This window comes from Peromyscus maniculatus, chromosome 19 (genome assembly GCF_049852395.1).
Source record: "Peromyscus maniculatus bairdii isolate BWxNUB_F1_BW_parent chromosome 19, HU_Pman_BW_mat_3.1, whole genome shotgun sequence".
Taxonomy (NCBI): Eukaryota; Metazoa; Chordata; class Mammalia; order Rodentia; family Cricetidae; genus Peromyscus; species Peromyscus maniculatus.
The window spans coordinates 77,475,918-77,498,162 of NC_134870.1; the positions used below are offsets into that span (position 1 = coordinate 77,475,918).

At 37.1% G+C, this 22,245-nt stretch overlaps 1 long non-coding RNA gene across 4 annotated transcripts in view; it reads left to right on the top strand.

Moving 5' to 3' along the window:
- Positions 1 to 22,245, top strand: part of LOC121823967 (uncharacterized) — a 101,327-nt gene that overhangs the window by 71,812 nt on the left and 7,270 nt on the right. For 2 of the 4 annotated variants that reach the window (XR_006065644.2, XR_006065647.2), the window contains exon 3: positions 16,514 to 16,580. The exons of 1 other annotated variant lie outside the window; for it this stretch is intronic. This is a non-coding gene — a long non-coding RNA (uncharacterized LOC121823967). Of the gene's footprint in view, positions 1 to 3,052; positions 3,310 to 16,513; positions 16,581 to 22,245 lie in introns of those variants that run through there. One more of the 4 variants, XR_013046216.1, reaches the window with a different exon arrangement.

Sequence of the window (22,245 nt, forward strand, 5' to 3'; positions counted from 1 at the left end):
CTTCCCTGCTTCACGTCTCTAATGACTGTATTTGTGCAGGTGTTGAGGAAGGCTGCATTTTGGAGTCTAATTTCTTACCACTTTTCTCAAATGCTGGGTTGGTGACAAGATCATCCAAATGTCCCTCTGACAAGTATGTCATTCATACAAGACTAAAAGTTCACATTGTCTGCAGTACTATTACCCCAGCACATCTTGCAGGCAGGACAAATTGTAGGTTGAAGGTTTTGCAACTGGGTTGATGTCCCAATCCCACCACTGGAAGCCTTTCCTGGTTACCAAAGATTGCAGATTCAGGCTCAGCAATCCCCATTACTAGGATTCTTTGCTAGGGTCACTCTCATAGATTCCAGGGAGTTTCCACTGCACTAGATTTCCATATCACTCCCCAGTATTCCCCAGTTTACAATTGTCTCTCCCATTACTCTCTCCCTCCATCCCTCTTCCCCTGTTCTCACCCCACCCCACCTGATCAGTCGAAGGGTTGTAGGAGCTAGAGAGGTAGAGGATACCACAAAGACACAGCCCTCAGAATCAACCAAGCAAGGCTCATAGAGGCTCATAGAAACTGAAGCAATAATCATAGAGCCTGCATGGGTCTGAGCTAGGTCCTCGTGTGTGTGTGTGTGTGTGTGTGTGTGTGTGTGTGTGTGTGTGTGTGTGTGTGTAGTGTAGCCTGGTGTTCCTGTGAGACTCCCAACTGTGGGAGTGTGTATGTGTGTGTGTGGTATCTCTGACTCTTGCCTGATCTTGGGACCCTTTTTCTCCTACTGGGTCACATCATCCAGCCTTAATGTGAAAGTGTGTTCCTAGTCTTATTATAATTTGTTATACCTGTGTTCAGTTGATATCTCTGAGACGCCTGCTCTTTTCTGAAGGGAAACAGGAGGAATGGCTCGAGGGGAGAAGGGAAGATGAGGGTAGGCTAGGAGGAGTGGAGGGAGGGCAAACTGTGGTAAGGATGTAACGAATGAGAGAAGAATAGATAGATAGATGATAGATAGATAGATAGATAGATAGATAGATAGATAGATAGATAGATAGATAGATTGATTGATAGATAGATGATAGAAGACAGAGATAGATAGATAGATAGATAGATGATAGATAGATAGATAGATAGATAGATAGATAGATAGATAGATAGATAGATGAATAAAAAGAAAGAAAAGTCAGCTCTCAGGGAAACAAAAGTTCACATGGTTCTGCTTCAGTTGGTATCTTCATCATAGTTATTTATTTATATTTTTAATTTTTTAAAATTTTATAATTTAATTTGATTTTATATATCAGATACAGATTCCCTTGTCCATCATAGTCTTATAGCAAGCATTTCTAGTTTCCCAACGTTCCAGTCTCACTGCTTTGTTCACTGTTGCTATATTCTCAGCCTCCATATTTCCCTGCTGTCCCTGCTGAGTGCTTAGGCTAAGTACTTCCCATTGTCACTGCAGTGCTCAGCCCTAGTGTGTCACTCTATCAGTCACAGAGCTCCCCTTCAGCAGCCCCTGCTGTTACTCTGCAGAGGGCTTAGGCTCAGGGTCTCACTCACAGGAGGGCTCAGTCTTGGAGCATTCTTTGTTCTCACTCTGCCAAGTGCTCAGTCTCAGTACTTTCTTGCTCTCTCTCACTCTGCACAGTGTTTAATCTCAGTACTTCCTTTGTCCTCATTCTGTAGGGTGCTCAGTCTCAGTGTTTCCCATGCTGCCTCTCTGCTGAGTGCTCTGTCTCAGTACTTCCTCACCAAGTTCTGCTGTGACCACTCTTCAGTTCTTCAGAATACTGACAATATTTTTATCTTCGTATTTTCCACATTATATTTAATTTCATAAGTTCTAAATTTGTGTGTGATTACGGTATAGAAACAAGAATTTATGTTCCATATTATGTAAGATTAGTTGTTTCCAAGTCTCTATTCCTGGAAACCTTATTTTGTACTCAACTTTCAAACAAAGAGTATATTGAACGTGATTTTCTCTCATTTTATTCTGGCATTAAAAATATCTACTTCTGCCTCATTCTGACCTTTCTTGTTATCTGCTTTCACACATATATAAGCTTTTTTGTGTATATATATCTATGTATGCACCTATCTATCTTTCTGTCTATCATTTATCTTTCTATTGTCTATCATTCATTCTACCATATATTTATCTACTTATATATATTTATCATCAATTTTCTACCATCAATTTATTCTTATCTATACATTCGTCTATCATCTATTGCATTGTATAGATGATACAATACTATCTATTACCTATGTTCCTATTTATATATCTAATTATCAATCAATCATCTGTTCACTTTATATTCTCTCACCTACTCATGACTATTCCACCTACAGTTCTTTTCCAGCCACTATTTTCTGACCATGTCTGTTGATTTTATTCCTTCCATTCTCTTAGCAATCCATTTAGGTGTAATCTTCCAGGTTAAGGACCACACTACAGTCTCCAGCTGTGATGTATTTTAAAACACTTGTGTGCATGCATGCATGCATGCTCTATGGATCCTATGACTATAGGAATTCATATGAAAATACTTTCTATTTTTTGTTTGTTTGTTTGTTTGTTTTGGTTTTTCGAGACCGGGTTTCTCTGTGTAGCTTTGTGCCTTTCCTGGAACTGGCTTTGTAGATCAGGCTGGCCTAGAACTCACAGAGATCCGCCTGATTCTGCCTCCCTAGTGTTGGGATTAAAGGCGTGCACCACCATTGCCCAGCTGAAAATACTTTCATCTTCAGAATCTAACAGGGACTTTAGTTATCTGAATGTGCATTCGTGAAGCATACAAGAAAGCATTTAATTCCCCCAAAATAATACAGTGTAGATCCACATATTGAGCATATTCAATGAACCTGTGAAGGTAAAAATAAATAAAGAAGCAAATAAATAAACACAGATGTGTCATGCTTTGATTATAAAATATCCTTGCAAAGTTCTGGTTCTGAAGGCTTGACTCCCAGCTGACAGTACCATTGTGTCATTACAATATTAACTACATTAACTAACATATTAATTATGTAATAGCATAAGCTTATACTTGATAGGAAATTAAGGTGCAGAAGCAAGAAGAAGTAAGTCACTGGAGACAGGCCTTTAGAAGGCACGCTGGCTCTTTGCTTCCTGGACATCATGAGAGAAGCAACTTTCTTCTACTTGCCCTTCTGCCTTGATGTTTCTCCACTGCCACAGATGGGAAGGTAAATGGAGCCAGCTGACCACGACACTGCAAACTGAAATAAATCTTTCTTCATTTAAATTAGTTCTGTTCAGATAGCTTGTCAGCAACAAAAAATATAGCTAACAGAGGATGCTTTGAAATAGAATAGATTTGGCTGCACAAGCTTACAAATTGCTGGTGTTAGATGTCAGCAGTGTTCTAAGCATATGTTCGTCCTTGATATTTTTGCTGTGACCCAGCTATTTGTATTTTGACAGTTTTATGCCCTGGAAAAGCATGTTTCTGTCTTTCATTCTCAAAATTGGTTATAATTATGTTATCTTGTATATTTACCCATTGGCTCTTGGCTTTTGCTGACTTTTTGTGTGGTTACAGAAAACATTCCTTTCCTAAATATACTCACAGTATTTCATTTATATGTGGGATAATTTTTCCATGTTTTCTCATTCTCCTTTAAGGGCAAAAGGAACAGCAACCATTGTCTGTCACTCTATCTTCAGAACCCAGCTGGTAGTAGTTTATTCTTTAAAGATAAAATCTTTGTGTCTGTATGTGTGATATGTATAAATACATATGTATGATATGTGTACATGTCTGCTTATATGTGTGTGTAAATATGGAAGTGCATGTTCTACAGTGTGCATGTGGAGGTCAGAAGACTTGCGTGACAGTGTGTTTGAGGTGCAATGTCTTTTACTGATTACTGTGTGTATTCCAGGCTAGTTGCTGTGCAAACTTCTGTTAATTCTCTTATCTCTGTCTCCCATCTCACCTCAGGATCCTTTTGCTTAAGGACACACATTACCACATGTGACTTTATGGTGGTGTCTGGAATCCAACTAAGCAATTCCCCTAGCTCTGCAGAACGTTCCTCATGGACAGACATTTGAGTGGGTCAATACAAAGTCTTTTAAGGCACTATGTTGTGGTGACAAAACATGTAATGAGCAACTGGTATGTCCTTATTACTGTACATGTCACCTGTCTATCTATCTATCTATCTATCTATCTATCTATCTATCTATCTATCTATCTATCTATCTATCTATCTATCCATCCTATATCTGTCATCTATCTTTCTACCTATCACATATATATCTATATATCATCTCTCTATTATATATCGTGTATCTATTATCTATCTTTCTATCTTCTGTCTATATTATCTACCTATCGTCTATGTATTTATCTGTGTATCATCTATCAAACCTATATATCTAGCTACAGGATGGCCATAATGGGCTTTGAGACTAGAGCAAAGCTCAGGGTTTTCAGAAGTCAGCACAGCATGAAAACTGAAAGTTTGTAAGTGCATAACGGGAGATTTTTGAGAGTGAGATAAGCAGCTGCTGGAGAAGTGACTGCTGTTGCGATTCAGGCTGCTGTTTGTCACAGGTTGATGAGTAAGGCTGCACAGTTGTAAACATGAAATGACAGGACACATGTCCAGATAGCTAAGAGGAGGAGGATGACTAAATTACGATTACAATTGGTTACATGAACACTGAGGCCAAGCTGAGGTGGAGCACCTGAATGTTCTGCCAGTAAGTCCTTTGGTACACACAGGGAATGATCAGACTCAGGTAAGAGTGTACACTGTTTCTGTGGTCTGCTGTAGCTGGTAAGTTTCAGGGAAGGTTTCTTGATAGTCCCAATTTATGCTAACAAATGGGTAGGGTTGAACGTTTTCTGATAACAGAGATAAGTCATTTAGCAGTTTGTTCTGTACAGAGGGTACAAAACAGATTGTGCCATTCACCTGTCCACCCAGGTGCACAGTCATCTTGATTTCTTAAACTGTAGTCAAAAGCTGACTGTAAAAATGAGTATCTCCTGGCAAGGCACAGCCTGAAAACAATTACTGTTTGTACCACATGGGATAACCAACGTGAGGGCAGAATGAACTCAGAATACGCACATGAAAACATGCTTTATTCTCTTGAAGATAAGCTTTATTTCCCAGGCACCAAATGATCACTGGCAGCAATTGCGATTTTATATCTTTCTCATTTCACAGCTAGTAGTGCATAAAGAAAGCACTGCTTACTAATGAGCAGTTAAGGAACTTTCTGATGACATCTTCCTAAATCTATGATACTGTTTTATTTTTACCCTGATTCAATCAACCGAGATGACTGAGCTCAACTTTGAGACGATGACCATTTCTGTGGTTATGGTGGAAGGGCTTAAGGGATGTGTCTTGATCCAAGTGGTTTCTTTCCTGATTTTAAAGTGTGAGTTAGCAACAAGTTAGTTACCCTCCAAGAGGTGAGTAAGACCCTGGCACATCGAGTGATTCTCTCTGCTTCTGTGAGTCTTCGGAGGGTTCTCATTTAAAAATATCTTTTTTTTTCTTCCTCAGAAGCAATAAGATTCAGCCACAACTTTCATTTAAGATCTTTAAACCCAGTGCCAGAATTTGCAGCAGTTATCAACTTGAAACACAATGGATTCATTGCTTTTCTATGTGCATTTTTCTTAAGCATTGACAAATGTGCACATTCCTTTAAAAAAAACAACTGGAGATATTAGTATATGCTATTGATTGCTTCTAATGCCCCCAAACTAAACTATTCCTACAAAATAGGAGCAAAATCCATGATAAAGTGAGCTATAAGATGTCTGTAACTTTGGGGATGGGCTGGGGAGTGGGGATGGAAAGAGAGAGAAAGAGAGATCAAGATTAACATATGAAAGAAACCAGTTGATAAAGGAACCTGGAAGCCTTCTCTGCCTAGCCAGTGTAACAATCTGGGCATGCAAAGGAAATGCCCAGAGCACACAAATGTGAGGAGAACCAAGTGTTTGATAAATAAGGGTTCATGAGACTTGTGGAACTGGGTATTTGAGCTAAGGCCTTTCCTTAGGATAGTACTTCACTCCTGTTCTTAGGGGTGTCTCTCCTTAGTAAATAGTCTTCACTTGTTGAGGTGAGAACTACACATGTATTATTGATATAATTCTTTATTCTGATACCCGAGAATCTGGAAATGTCAGCAGGTGTTCTCTGAACTCAGATCTGCATCTATACTGTAGCTGCTGCACTTGGTTAATTCATTTTGAGTATAACAAAGAGAAAAAGTCTGGATGACATTATGTGTTGCTTAGCTGATTGGGTAGTGTTGATGACAGATTACCCAGTGTTCTTGGGGACAGCAGTTAGGCAGTAACATGAGGCAGAGGATGATGTAAACTACCATAACATCAAAGGAACATAGCGTTGTTGAATTTCGTCAGTGCTGTGTGCCTGCCTGTGTGGTTAATTTTTCAGTACTGCTACAAAATACTTGACATAAATAAAGTGGAAAATATTATTATGGCTTACAGTCTCAGAGGCTCCCTCATGGCAGAAAGGGCATGGCAGAACAGAGCCACACATGCATGACAGGCGGGAAGCAAGAGAAGAAAACGCTAGTACTCACTGGTTGTCCAGACTTTCTCCTTTCTATTCAGTCTGTGAGTTGCTGTTGGCCCCATTCAGGATAGACCTTCCTCCCTCAGTGAGTTTTCTTTGAGTTGTATTACAGATGGGCCCAGATAGGGGCCTCAACTTAAGCTATTCTAATTCCAGTGAAATCAGCAGTGCAGATTAACCATCACAGTAATTGTTAGTAAAGAGGCTGACGAAAATAAGAGTTAATTTTTACTGAATGTTTAATATAGTGTATTAGTAATGGGGGACTCTATCTTGGAATTATGAGCTAAGTAAACCTTTTATTCTCAAATTACTTTTGTTTGGGCATCTTATCTCAGTGATGGAAATGAAATTGAAACACAATGTAAATAATTTCTAGTTATTTATTGACTATATGTAGAAACTTCTTAGCAACTTATTCTCATATTAATTATAGTTTTACTTTGAAAATTATGAGACATTTTTGTTAATATGACAAATACAATTGTACCATCTATAAAATGGATCAATAACATTATTTAACATCATTTTTTTCTTGAGGATTAAATAAAATTATATATATATATATATATAGACATTAAGAAAAATGTACATGCTCTATTTGCTAAGATACTATTTAAATATTTTTACAAATATGTATAGTAATAATACATATTTTATATGCATATTTCATTGTATCCATAATTACAGTTTAAACTTTTTCACATGGAAATTCTTTTCAGATAATAAGGACAAATCCTAACTTGCTTGAGTGTAGCTACTTATTTGGTTTGTAAATGAACCAATGACCCTATGCAAATATTAAATTCTGATATATGGGAATACTAAACAAACCTCATACCATTTAAGATGCTCGAATCAGTGAGGTCATAGCTAAAATAAAAATGATATATCTTATTATCTGTGCGAATAAACTGTTTTGTGTATATTTATTAAATAATATAAATCCTTTTTCCTGCAAATGGCTTTTAAAGATGTTTCTAACATACTTCCTCATAAATCAAATGCAACTTCATCCATGAATGCCAAGAAATAAATAATGCCAGTGCATTATCTCAGGACACAATGTTTCTGAAGGGTCCTTCAAAGTGATAAATTTGGAAAACATGACTAGTAATTAAGTTAAAATGAGCAAAATGGGGAATTCTCATGTATTTCATAGCACGAATTATTTTGTAAGACCTTGAAGTATTTCTGGTGCTGTCCCCAAAACTTGGAGAGTCACTTCCTGTGATGTGCTTATTGTCTCTGAACTAAGAGTGATTTTTTTTTTTCCTTCTTCCCTTCTGACTTCTCTATCAACACTCATCTTTCCTCATATTAACTGACAGGTCTTAGCATTCTGCTGAAGTGGACCATCTTAACACAAATCATTTCCAATACAATTGGTACTCATAAAAATTTTCTGTGTCCTGTTAAGAGGCAAGCAAGCATCTTAAAAACCATGATATTGCCAGGCGGTGGTGGCGCACTCCTTTAATCCCAGCACTCGCGAGGCAGAGGCAGGTAGATCTCTGTGAGTTCGAGGACAGCCTGGGCTACCAAGTGAGTTCCAGGAAAGACGCAAAGCTACACAGAGAAACCCTGTCTCAAAAAACCAAAAAACCAAAAAAAAAAAAAAAAAACCATGATATTATATGCATACATGTACATATATGTACAATGTACATATGTACAATTACTTTACATACACACACACACATACACACACATATATATTTTCCCTTGTGCTTATGTGTACCACATGTGTACATTTTCCAGGAGAAGCTAGAGGGAATCCAAAATCATGAACTGAAGTTACAAGCAGTTTTGAGTCACCTGGTGTGTATGGTTTTTCAGGAAGATGGGAAGTGATCTACCTCAAGATCCAGCTCTACCAAACTTGGGCATATACTCAAAAAGATGCTTCATCAGACCACAAAGACACTTTCTCAACCATGTTGCTGTTCTAATCATCATATTAAAAAATATGCCTCAACAGAGGAATGAATAAAGCAAATGAGGTACATTTACACAATGGATCATTACTTAGTTGTTAGAAAAATTACATCAAGATATTTTCAGGTAAATGGATAGAACTAGAAAAATATCCCGAGTGAGGTATCCCATACTCAGGAAGACAAATATGGTTTGTACTCACTTATATGGAGATATTAGCTATGATGACTGATAACTAAGCCATAATCCACAGAACCATAGAGGGTGTGTATAGAGTAATGAACTCGAGGGAACAGATAGATCTCATTAAGAAGAGGAAACAGAATACCCAGCTATGGATATATGGAGAAGGGCTGGAATAGAAAGTTCAATGGGGAATGGGGAGAGGAGAAGGGATTATAGGGTGGAATACAGGGAGAGACAGCTAAAGTGAGGAGACATTTGAGGGGTAGTATGGACACCTAATATAGTAGAAACTTTACACATACATGTATATGATGTATACGTATGTGTATCTATGTATGATGATCTAATAGAAATCACCAAATAATGCAGGAGACCAAGTCCCAACTGGACATCTCTTGTCACCAAACAAAGTGTTCAGTCCAGGGATTCGGTTACATTTAATTGAGTTTTTGGCTAAAGATGTCACATGAGAATTCTCAAACAACTCAGACTCTTGCCGAAGCTATAAGTTTCTTTCCACAAATTGACAGTAAGACTTCATTGCTAAAGATAACACCTGTACAACTCATTAAAAATGGAGATGTAAAGTCAGTGCCTACATAAAGCCTTCACACCTATATTCCAGCATGTATGGTACAGGAGAAACTCTCCACAATCTCAAAAGAGAAATATAAATACCAAGTCAGTCAAAAAGCCTTTTTATACAATAATGTACTACCTACAAAATATGCTAGGGTAATGGTGGCTGATGGCTGAGAGCCACTCTTATCTTTGGGTATAAGGATAGGTATTTAAAATGCAGTTAGAAAGAATATTGATGTATACAAATTACTAAACAGTCTTATTAAATGGAAAAAAACAGAGCCAGATGTCAGGGTTAAAACCTGAGAGATTAGAGGAATATGAAAAGCCACAAGTTAACCTTACCTTACCAACCCTCAGCTTCCAAAGAGAGACCTACTTCCTGTATACTCATGCCTATATGCCTTTCTGTTTTGCTATCTTATTTGCTCTCTCTGTACAGCTACATCACTTCCTCTTCCTGCCCAGCTCTGTCATTTCCTGTCTTTCTGTGAAGACCTCCAGACCTTTATGGTTAACTAGGGTTGGAATTTAAGGTGTGTGCCATCACACCTAGCTCTGTTCCCAGTATGGCCTTGAATTCACAGAGATCCAGACAGATCCCTGCCTCCCGAATGATACGATTAAAGGCATGTGCTACTATTGCCTGACTTTTATGTTTAATACAGTGGCTGGCTTTTCCCTCTGATCCTCACATAAACCTTATTGGGTTGCACAAATAAAATATCACCACATATTGATTCAGGATAATGGCAGCAGACCTTGCTCTTTTAGTGCCTAAGACTTCTCCAGCTGTGGGCCATTGGATATGTTACATTAGACACCTGTGGTTACCTCTAAAATGAAATTACCACTATTGCACCATTGTGAATATCTTGCCATCCCAGTCATTGTTGTGTAGGTGGGCTTTATCTCTGGGTAGAACCACTGCTTACTCCCCGTCCTTGGTGGCATGCATAGATAGCCTTCTGATAATTTGAGAGTCATTCCTCTGGGATGATTTTATGTCAATGTCAGCTTAAATCCTGAATGAACCATGTTCAAACTGCTTGGCATGTTTAGGAAATGATGTCTTACCCTCGATCTGCAACGAAACCTAGGGCAATGACAACGCCCAGACTCTTAGGGGAAAAGTTTACATTCTTCTCACTAAAAACTGCAATGGAGGTTTCCCAAACATGCACTGGGAATTTTATTAGATAGTGCATGGATGTCGGGCGGTGGTGGCACACACCTTTAATCACAGCACACGGGAGGCAGAGGCAGGCGGATCTCTGTGAGTTTGAGGCCAGCCTAGAATACAGAGTGAGTTCCAGGAAAAGCGCAAAGCTACACAGAGAAACCCTGTCTCAGAAAAAAAAAAAAAAAGATGGTGCATGGCTAAGTAAAGAAGGGAACATGTGTACACACCCATGCATATGTGCATGCATTTTAGTGTGTGTTTCTAAGTAAGGTCATAAAATAATGTTTATTTATGACTTTTAAAACTATCATTAGATTCATCTTCTCGTTTCCCGTGTACTAGCTTTTCCCACTCTCTAGCTCAAGCCCTACCTTACTTTTTCCCCCCGCTATAATACTTGTCTCCAAATTCACCCTCTATCTTTTACCCCAGTCCTCACGGTCCCTTTCTACTTCCCTGTCTTCCTTGGATACTATTTCAATTTATAAATTCAAACCCGAAGATTCAGAGATACACAAATACAGATCATGTGCCATTTTTTCTTTCTGCATCTGGATTTCCTAACTTATTGTCATGGTTTCCAATTATATATACTTTCCTGATAATTTCACACTTTTCCTTTCTTTAGAACTGAGTAGTATTTTGATGGGTGCATAGACCACATTTTCATTATTCATTTCATGAGTTGGTGGATTTTTTTATAGCTATTGTGAATAAATTGGCAATGAACATGGCTGACCAAGTGTCTCTATGGTGAGATTTTGAGTCAGTGCGTATGCCAAGGAGTGTAATTATTTAGTCACATGGTAGATAGGTTGCTAGTTTTAAAAGAATTCTTCACACTGAATTTCATAGTGGCTGTACCATTTCATAATCTCACTAGCAATGAATAGTTGTTTTCATCTCACAGCCTTGTTATCAACATTTGTTGTTAGATGTTTTCTTGGTCTTGGCCATTCTGGCTGTGGTAAGGGGAAATCTTAAAGTAATTTTATGGTGCACTGCTCTATTGCTAAGGATTTAAGAACAGTTTTGAGAATATATTTGTTAATAACTTTTATTCCTTCTCTTGAGAACTCTCTGTTCAGATACATAATCGGTTTTAACTGGGTCAATTATTTATAGACCCTTCATACTTTGGGTTGTGTATTCCTAATAGTAAGTCTCAATGGAATGTAGATGTGACAGAGACTGTCCTCCACTGTACTGGCTCCCATTTCACTTGATTGAGTTTTCCCTTTACAGTACTGAAGTACTTTAATCTTACTGGGCTCCATTTGCCACTTAATTGTTGCACTTAATACCTGAGCAAATGTAGTCATATCCCAAAAGTCCTTCTCTGGACCCATTTCTTACCATGCTGCATATGTTTTCTTCTAAAATATTCCAACATTCAAATTTCAAATTGAGGTCTCTGATCTGTTTGGAATTGAATTTTGTGTAGAATGTTAGGTGTACTGGGTGGTTCTGTGTGTCAACCTGACACAGCGAGAGTCATCCGAGAGGAAGGAGCCTCAGTTGAGGAAAGGCCTCCATGAGATCCAGCTGTAAAGCAGTATCTCATTTAGTGATCAATGTGGGGAGGGCCCATCCCATTGTGGGAGGCTCATCTCTGAGCTGCTGGTCCTGGCTCTATAAGAAGGTGGGCTGAGCAAGCTATGGGAAACAAACCAGTAATCATCTCCCCTCCATGGCCTCTGCATCAGCTCCTGCCTCCAGGATCCTGCGCTGTTTGAGTTCCTGTCCTGACTTCCTTCAATGATGAACAACAACACTGAAGTGTAAGCCAAATAAACTCTTTTTTTCCTAACTTGCTTTTTGGTCATGGTGTTTTATCACAGCAATATAAACCTTAACTAAGACAATACAGGTCTAATTTGATTCTTCTGCATATGGGCATCCTGTTTTCTCAGCACCGTTTGTTGAAGATGCCATCTTTTTCCAGCGTGCATTTTTGGAATTTTTGTCCAATATCCGATAGCTATAATTGCATACTCTCATGTTTGGGCATTTTATTTTGTTCCATTGATCGGCATGCCTGTTTTTGTGCCAGTACCATGCTGGTTTTACTTCTACAGCCGTGCCATGTAGCTTGAAATCTGGCCTGGTAAAGGTTCTGGCATTATTTTTTTGGATCAGGATTACTTTAATCATTTGGGATCTTCTGTGCTTCTATATTGTTATAGTTACTTTCCTATTGCTGTAATAAAACACCATCATCCAAAGCAACATGGTTTGAAAGGGTTTCTTTCATCTTATAACTCCACGTCACACTCTATCACTGAGGGACATCATGGCAGAAATTCAAACAAGGCAGTAACCTGGAGGCAGGAGCTGAAGGAGGGACCGTAGAAGGGTGCTTCTTCCTGGCTTGTTCCCCATGGCCTGCTTAACCTGCCTTCTTACTACTTTACTATGTTTCAAGTCTACATATATCAATTTTAGGAAATTTTTTATGCTTATAAAAAGTGTTATGGGGGTTTTGATTAGGATTGCTTTGATTCCATAAACTGCCCTTGGTGATATGGACATTTTCACTATATTGATTGTACCTATCCATGAGCACAATTCTATCTACTAGTGTCTTCCTGAGTTGCTTCCTCCAGAGATTTAAAGTTTTCAGCATGAAGATCTTTCACTTCCTTGGTTTGGTTTATACCTAGATATTGGATTGCTTGTTTCAGCTGCTGTGGGGTGCTTCCATGAGTTCTTTATCAGCATTGCTCTTATTATATAGGAAGGCTAATCATTTTTGTGTATTTATTTCGCATGCTGCCACATTGCTGAATATGTTGGTCATTTCTAAAGCCTTTTGATGAAATTTTGGGAACTCTTAAGTATATTATATCATTTGTAAAATCATTTAACTTCTATTTGTATGTCTTTAATTTCCTTCTTTTGTCTTTTTGCTCTTGCTAGTGCTTCAAACATTATATTAAAAAACAGTGAAAATAGCAGACAATCTGTCATGCTCTTTATTTTAATGAAATTACTATGGACCTTTCTCCATTTAGGATGATATTGTCTGTGAGTTTATCATATTATACCCTCCATCATGTTGAAGTATATTCTCTCTAGTCCTGTTCCATCCAGGATTTTTATCATGAAGGCATGTTGAATGTTGTCAATAGTTGTTCCTGTGCTGACTAAGATAGTTTATGTATATTTCCTTGTTCTTGAGAGTTATAATGATAGAACTTATGAGCTTAAAATGGAAATGAAGAGAATGATCTGAGTTTACTCCTATGGAGTGAAATGTTATAGGTTTGGTCACTAATAACAGCAGATCCTGGGAGACCCAGCTTGGGTATGGAAGAGGAAATTGTCATTGTCAGAAGATAGACAACTAGCAATAAGTTGAATGGATGAGTTTGGAATATAGAGGTGATATCTACACTGTTTTTAGGTAGATGATTCTCACACACAGTTTATAGGTCTGTTTGTTCTTATAAGGTGAGAATAGTCCTATCTCTGTAGATTTATTTTTGCTTTATCTGGTAGCTTGAATTCTTAGTTCACTTGTGCTACTAGAACAGCAATGATATGGAAATGAATGGAGAGTGTTCTTCAGCTAGATTTAATCTGCCATAAAGGTGTGGAAAACACAGCAGAACTGCAGATAGAGGGATTCTCCATTTCAGAATAAAAAACAAATTATACACACACACACACACACACACACACACACACACACCACACGTGCATGTTTGGCTTGTTTAGGAAGGCTGGTAGTTCTTAAGCTTCGAAGAAAAATGGTTATTTCCAAAAGTCAGGTGACTGTATAGACCCACAAGGCAGTTCAGGTAAAGATTACATTAGGTTACTTCCCTGACCATTTCATATTTCAATATTTCATATTATTTCTCACACTCTTCAAATGTGGCTCCTTCTACAAATAAGTTCCTCCTCACATTTTGTGTAATGTAGAACCTAATTTGGCAGAAAAATTTATTAAGAAACATTCCTGATAAGGTTTTGTTTGTTTGCATCAAATGGACCTGATGAGGACTGTATCAGAGCACCATGCTCCCGTCTGTACCTGTCGAGGGGTCAGTGTCCGCAAAGGTATAATTCTCCAGGGAACAGTTTCCCACTACATCCCTCCAAAGTTAATGGAACCCACTGAACTATACATTGTGATTTTTTTAAAGAAGAGAAAGATGAAACATTAGGCTTTTCTTTGTAGACTTCAAATCAAGTCACATTAAATTATTAGCTTTATTATTTGCATTAGGTCATTTAAACCAAATTAACTAAACATTTAATAATTCTATATTTTGTATAAATTTTATTTATATGTGTATGTGCAAATCTGTGTGAGTATACGCCAAGGGTGTGTGGCTGTTCATGGAAGCCTGAAGAGGTTGGCAGATCCCATGGTGCTATAGTTACAGGTAGTTCTGAACCATTTGACATGGGTTCTAGTAACCAAACAGGTCCTTTGTAAGAGCAGAACATGTTCTTAACCTCTGAGACATTTTTTCATACCCTAAGTTTTATTTATTATAAGTTTTATGACTAAAAGCATAACTTGGAAACCAATAAAACCAAAGTGTTATAATGTGAATATAGTAAAATAGTTAGGAAATATAACTTCATACACACACACACACACACATACACACATATAATAAGCTTATTTTGAAAACATCTTTTTCTTAATGAAAAGTAGATTTTTTTAAGTACTGTAGACATTTTTTAGTTAAACATGAAGAATCATCCATGGTTACTACTATTCTCATATACTTAATAAGAGGTATTTTTATTTTCAAAAATTAAGGAGAAATAAAGCAACTATATATTAGCTCAGACACATAGTTTACTATGTACTATAAGTTACCCAGACAGTCATAATTTATCTTTATCCATCATGTTTAGAATTTTGATAAATTTACTAATGTGCCTCAATACTAAATTGTCCATTTTACTTTGTATCCCAAATATGGGACTGGTACTATGATAAAACAAAAATAGTTCTTGGATGCTGCAAGCCTCCCTGTTCCTTTGAAACACTGTTGAGTCTTTGGGTTAAACTTGACTGCCTGTTCTAGGTGCTTTCTTCTGGAACTTTAAAGCTCGAAGGGACCTATATTACTTTCTCTCAGACCACCTAGAAATAGATGTTCTTCATACTTCCACACATCCAAAGCTTTGTATGAAATTTCCCACACCCAAAGACAGATTCAAACCATCCAGACTAGACGGAAGTCCATATAATATCATTTCTCAGTTTTCCTCTTGTGAAATATGAGTAACCACTGGCAAAGTGCCAGACTTACTAATTACAGTAACTTGACACAAATGCACTGATTAGAAGAGTTCAGGGAACTTCAGAAATGATGATGGCAGGCTATTCTGAGTACTCCTCTGAGATCAGAGAGCAGTGACTACAGCACCTTGACTCAAGTCGTTTATTCATATAAGTTGCCTAATTCTCTGAGATCCTAGGAATTCTGAAACCAGGATAATACGTTTCATGTTTAGTCTTAGCTCAACTTTCCTTCCGTCAAATTCTGAAGGTGGATTCATATTTTAGGGTCTTGATTACTGGGGCTGGAGTAGCTATGTCTCCCTTTTGGGAAAATGGTTTTACTGAAAGATCTGCCTAGCTTTAACTTTTATTCTTTTATTTCCATTTGCTTTCCGTGCTGCCTTGGCCTTTAGTTGTCTGAGCCCGTCAGAGAAGTTTCTTCAAAGTGTAGTGGATGTGGATGCAGCAATCTCTCTCTCTTCCACCTGTGCAAAGAGCTCTGACTTCTGAAGGTCACCTTCAATTGGCCTCCTGATGGAAGCTTGGTTTGAGGCTTCGTTTTCTTCTCTGCACCACCGGGAGCTGCTTCATTAGTTTCCAGCATCGAGGATAGGTCACTTCTCAGTAGATGGTGATTGCTCCTTATTCCTTTTCTGGAAATGAGTCTTTTGCATGAATCTTCTCATCAGCAATGACTGTTACATGCACATTTGCTTCCTGGTCCTACAGTCCAAGTAACTACGTCCTTTCATTTTTTATCTTATGTATATAGGACTCCAACACAAACTGTCTAAGTCAGGATACTAAGAATTAGACGAGCTCCATAAGGGAACCTTGATGTAAGTACCACAGTTCTTATTAGAAACACATGAAAGGTGTCATACTTTATGTATGGGAGTGTTCCTTTATCTTTTCCTGTCTGCATAACTCTCTGACTTTTATTCTTTCTACTTTTGGACTTGGATAAATGTTGATTCCATTCAGGTGATGGGTCTAGCCTCTGTAAAAGAAGGAAAGTGAGAAGCATGGTTCTTAAATTCAAGAACTTTGAACATTTTCTAATATATGAAGATATAGTTTTGTTTACATTTAAAAGTCCATTCACAATTTATACTATAGGAGAATACTTAGGTAGATAAAATGATTTGAGTTTTGTATAAAATCAACTCTGTGTTTTGTTCTCTGTTCCATAATTACATAGAAATCATGTTAATGAAACATGAAAGACCTAGTTTTACTTTTAATAATTTAGGACTATTAAAATTCATAATGTATTTGTGTGGATGCAGCAAATTGATTTTGTTTGACAAATTATTCAAGATTATAAAACTTAAAAAATATAATTAATCAAATTTTACTTTAACTATCACCTCAAAGGTTTGATAATAAAAATTTTATAACCATAGTCTAAAGAACAAAATGAACTGAATTAAATTATATTGTAGTTTAAAAATTAAAATTAAATTGTAATCTTAAATTTTCTATTCACCTTATAATATAACCTAACATTAAAATGACTAATAAAATATTATATATTGAATAGAATTCAATAAGGGAAAGGTAAGAATATTGCCAATTACAGCTCAGCATGATAGAACCGCATCATTGGACAATCTGTGATTACAGGTAAAGGCATGCATGCATGTTGTTTATAAATTTTAATATTGCTAAAGTAATTTAAAATGAATGATCATAGATGTTGGAGAGAGACTGATCAGTGACTAAGTGTCTGTGCTGCTGCCTCAGAAGATGGTAGTCCAGTTCCCAGCACCAGGGCAGGTGATCACAACAGCCTTTAACTCCAGCTCCAGGTTGTCCAACACCATCTTCTGGGCTCCTGATTACACCCATATGTAGAGAGGGACGGATACATAAATAATAGCTACATTAAACTTTTTTAAAATGCATACTCACAGAAGACTATTTGCTAGACATCTGTTTTTAAGCCTTTTAGCTCTCATCTGTCATTATAAAACAAAGGAAAAATACTTTGTTTAAAGCTTCTAAAACTATAAATGGTTAAAACAACATTAGATTAACATCGTATTATAAATATTGATACAAGAAAATCAATATGACTGATTTTTAAAGAATATTTTAAAAGTAGTAAATTCAGTGAAACTCACATTTATATGCTTTGATGACAGCTAATATTCTCAATAATAGTCAGAGGTAAATTATTTTCTAGTTGAATTATTGTCCTATGTATGTATGTAGCTAAAACATTCTTCCCAAAGTATATTTAGATAAATTAAAAGTACTCTCTACTTGCCTAAGCAATAGTTGTTCCTGATAAGACTGTTGAGCAACTTTTAAAACATTGAGATTGCTGACCACAGTTCCCCTTAGACACAATTCTTAGCCCCTAGTCCAAAGGAAAGATGCTATGAACTCCACCCATGACTGTACCCTATAAGTGTCTTCCTCAAAGTCAGCTAAGGCCACACCCTACAAGTGTTGCCTCAGAACCCCACAGACATGACCTACAAGCATGTGCCATAGAGTCATCCAGAGTCTACAGCTGTGTGTCTCACAACCCACAGCTGTATCTGCAAGAGTGTGCCTGAAAGATAAGCAATTCCTGTTAGTAAATAGTAATTGACTACCTCTTCCTCCTGAGACACTATTTTCAACAATGGGATACATCTATGAAAACAAAGTTGTTTTTCTAAGGAGACAGACATTTATAGTATTTTTAGCTCACCATACAGTAAAACCGTGTGATTGCGTAGACATGCTACTTCAATCAGGTGGGAAAACACAGGTTGCCGTTGTTCCAGAAAACACAATTTAAGAGCAATGTAATGTGACTTTTCTGTTATTGGCAGATAGATTAGTTGTGAGTGTAAGACGTTTGACTTTTTCTTCCTAAAAAGATTGACCTAAAAGCTAGGTCACCTAGCAATGCTTCTGCCATATGCTGGGGTGTGACAGAGTGAGAATGCTTACAGCCCAAATTAAAATGTCTCCTCATAGACTCCCATGTGATTTTGAAATGGAGAAAAAAAATAAAAGACAAGGTCAGAGAAATGTTACTCCTTGAACAAGCTGTCAAGCAGCCTCCAAGGCAAGGTGTCCAGATGACTTCTGTATAAGGAAAGGAACTCACTTAGCTGTCAGGACAGCACTGGAATGTGCTTTCATTAAACATAACCAGGACTGATGAACAACGTCATTCTCTTTCTGCTGGGAGTAAGAATATACTTTTTCCTTGTCAGTTGTGTCCCGTTCTCTCCATAACACCAAATTCATAACATGGAATTCAAGAGTTTACATATTACAATTTTAAAAGTCACATATGATTTAACTGAGTAGCAGAGGCATTATGCTCTCATAATGGCAGATAAATTAGTCCAAGAAGTTCTTGATAAAAAGCACCTTGGAGCCAGTAAGCCGGCCAAGTAGGTAAAGATGCTTGCTTCCAAGCATAAAAAAACTAAATTTGATCCCTTAAACATACATGGCAGAAGCATGGAAATGATTCTTGCAAATTGTCCTCCAAACTCTGCCCCCTAAAATTAAATAAGTAAATGAATAAATGAAATGTAATTAGTTTTTAAAAATAAAGTACCTCAATTTGTAAATATATTTCTTTGCTTGTATAAATGCCTGCTACAAGGCCACAGTTTGAGAAGAGAAGTGTTAATATAATCCTTTTTTCTCACTAGTTTTAAAGATTGTGGACAGAGAGTTTGAGTATTTGCCTCAAACATAAAATTTAATTTGTTTGGTGTTTTGTTTTACTCGTTTGTTTTGAAAAAAAGTCTTGCTACATAATCCAGGACAGCCTTGAACTCAGAATCCAAAATCTTCCTGCCTCAGCTTCCCGAGTGCTATGATTAAAGGCATAAACTATATACTCAGCATGCAATTAATGCCCTTAAGAAGTGATGGTTTAAAATTTCCCAAGTAAATAATCTTTTTACAGCAATCAAGGGAGATTGTGACATAAGTAAGTTACATAACTACACGGTTTGCAGACAGTGCACACCATACATAATGTGTAACACGCTGAAGAAGAGGCTATGAGAATGAAGCCCTGTGAACAAGAATAAATCCTGAACATGTTAATTCCATGACTTTGTCCCACTCATGAAGAAGCATCCCACACAGATCCTTCTTGGGGTAGTGACTCCAACATATTTGCTTTAATTGAATCACAGTTTAGGGCAACACCAGCGTATTTTACTAAATATTTTGCTAGGAACAGCTCCATGGAGAAATCTATATTTGAAGTGACATAAAAAAATAATATTGCCCCTAAGGTAATCAATATAATCTTGGTTATCTTGCACAATGACTTTTAGCATGTAATGCCATATATATCCATTAAATATTCATATTGGACGTGAACAATGTGTGTGTACATGACATAGCCTATTTCCTTTGGTCTGTGTGAATGAAAAGCACACCACCTCTCGTGTTTGCGCTTTAGTGTGTCATGTTGGAAGATCAAAGTCAAACTGTGAGATGGACATTTTCTCTTTGTTTCCTATTAGTATATTTCTCTTCCTTCTCTGTAGTGGTACACTGTTGTTTTTATTTGCTCACTTTTGTTTGTATATTAGGAGTATAAATATTTTAGAATTTGCTGACTGGCCCCAAGGTGTTTTTTAATAAGAACTTCTTGGACTAACTCATTACATAAAACTTATATGAAATTATGTAAAAATTTATATAATTTTATAATTATATAAAATATAAATATTTTAGAATTTAGATGACCAAAGAATTATCATACACTCATTTGAATCATGCCACAGATTTACACATGGATGTAGAATGGAAGAAAAAGAGCCTGATTGACCTGGACCACAACCTCACAGGCAGTAATGATGGTAGTGAGAGCTGGGGACTGACTCAGCAGGCCTCATTTTGTGACATCCTTGTTCTAATAGAAGGGCACAAGTCAGAGGCACTGTCACTCATCATATATTCAGTCTATACCACACTGACTAAACCCAAAACTTGTTCAGTTCTATTCATTCAAGTGTTTGAAACTTGATTTTAAAATTTACAAGGTAGAGACACCGTTCTGCATGGCATTCCTAGTAGTTTGTGGCTAGATGCCGAAGCTCTTGCACAGGAGAGAAGTTTTTAAAATTACATGCTTCCACAAAGCTGATCAGCTTGGAATACAGATATCCTAGTATTTGCCATGCAGTGCTCTGGCCACACAATGAAATCTATATATCCTGGGAAATAATTTTGGTGTCTGCTTTATTACCATTAGGTAGTTTATTTTAACATGTCTTTTAAAGCACAAAAATATCAAGACAGAAGGAATAATCTAGGAAAAAACAAACCAGGAAGAAACTTTTAAAGATTAAATACTAACGAAGATGAAAAGATTCTGTAGCAATATCTAGCAATGGGTGTAATCGGATATTGATTATTACTGCAAAACTGCATAGTAATATCATACAAAATTTAAATTATACAGAATGATAAAAGTCACTCTGTGTTAGTTCACATTCTATAAAAGAGAATTGATTATTTTTTCATCAAAGAAGAAAATGTACAACAAAGAAAGGGCATTTGCCTTTCGATTGTTGGCTTTGATGAAGCCTGTGGCACTTGCCTCAACAGAGAGGGATGGAGGTCATTCCTAGAGTGTATGCAGTCATGAAGGCTAGCACTCATACAGAGAGAGCCAAGGGTAATTGTGTTTCTGTTCATGATAGATATTTGTTACTAGATAGATCTATAAGGTCAATTTACAACCATAGGTTCAATCCCAAACATGAGAGTAATTAAAAAAAAAAACTAATCTGTTTACAAATCTGATACTTTAATCAACTAGTTGTTTCCTCTCCAGAAATTATAGAGGAAACAGTTGTACCTTTCAAGACAAATAAGTAAACAAAGATATCAGAGACAGTACCTGGAAGAGCAAACACTAAATTTAGTTTGTCCTAGATTTTCTTTTAAATATTGAGTAATGCTGAAATGCCAAACATCAAAGAACCTCCATGATAGCCCCGGGACTAAGATGATTCAGGGAACCAAACTTCAAATGCTAGAAATTGGTACTTTTGTCCTTCCTGCCTCTTCTGCTCACTGCACAAGAGCCCAGGATGTTTCCTATGAGGCAGGTCACACCAGAGCAGAGGAGAGTTACATAGAAGCTCAGGAACTAGGTGTGCAAAGAGTCTGCTCACCTGCATAGGCTTTATGAAAAGGGTCCATTGTGTATTGCAAGTGAGATATCAAATAAATTGGCAGTATAAGTATTAACTTATAAAGATAAATAAGCATTTATTTCAGATTCTCCATTGCAGATTATTAGCTGTATTATCGATTTACATGCAAGTTCCAGAGGAGTCTTAGCTGCTTTGATGGCACTGGGAGGTTATGCAAAGATTGGTGTCAGTTTGGTGAGAGCTGAAATCCCTGGACTTTCTTTGGTAGTCATTCTTTCTACAGAGGCCCACTGAGAGAGCAACTTGCATGGTACTAGTAATTGAGTTTGGATGCTCCCATGTGAACTGAGAGTCTCGAGCC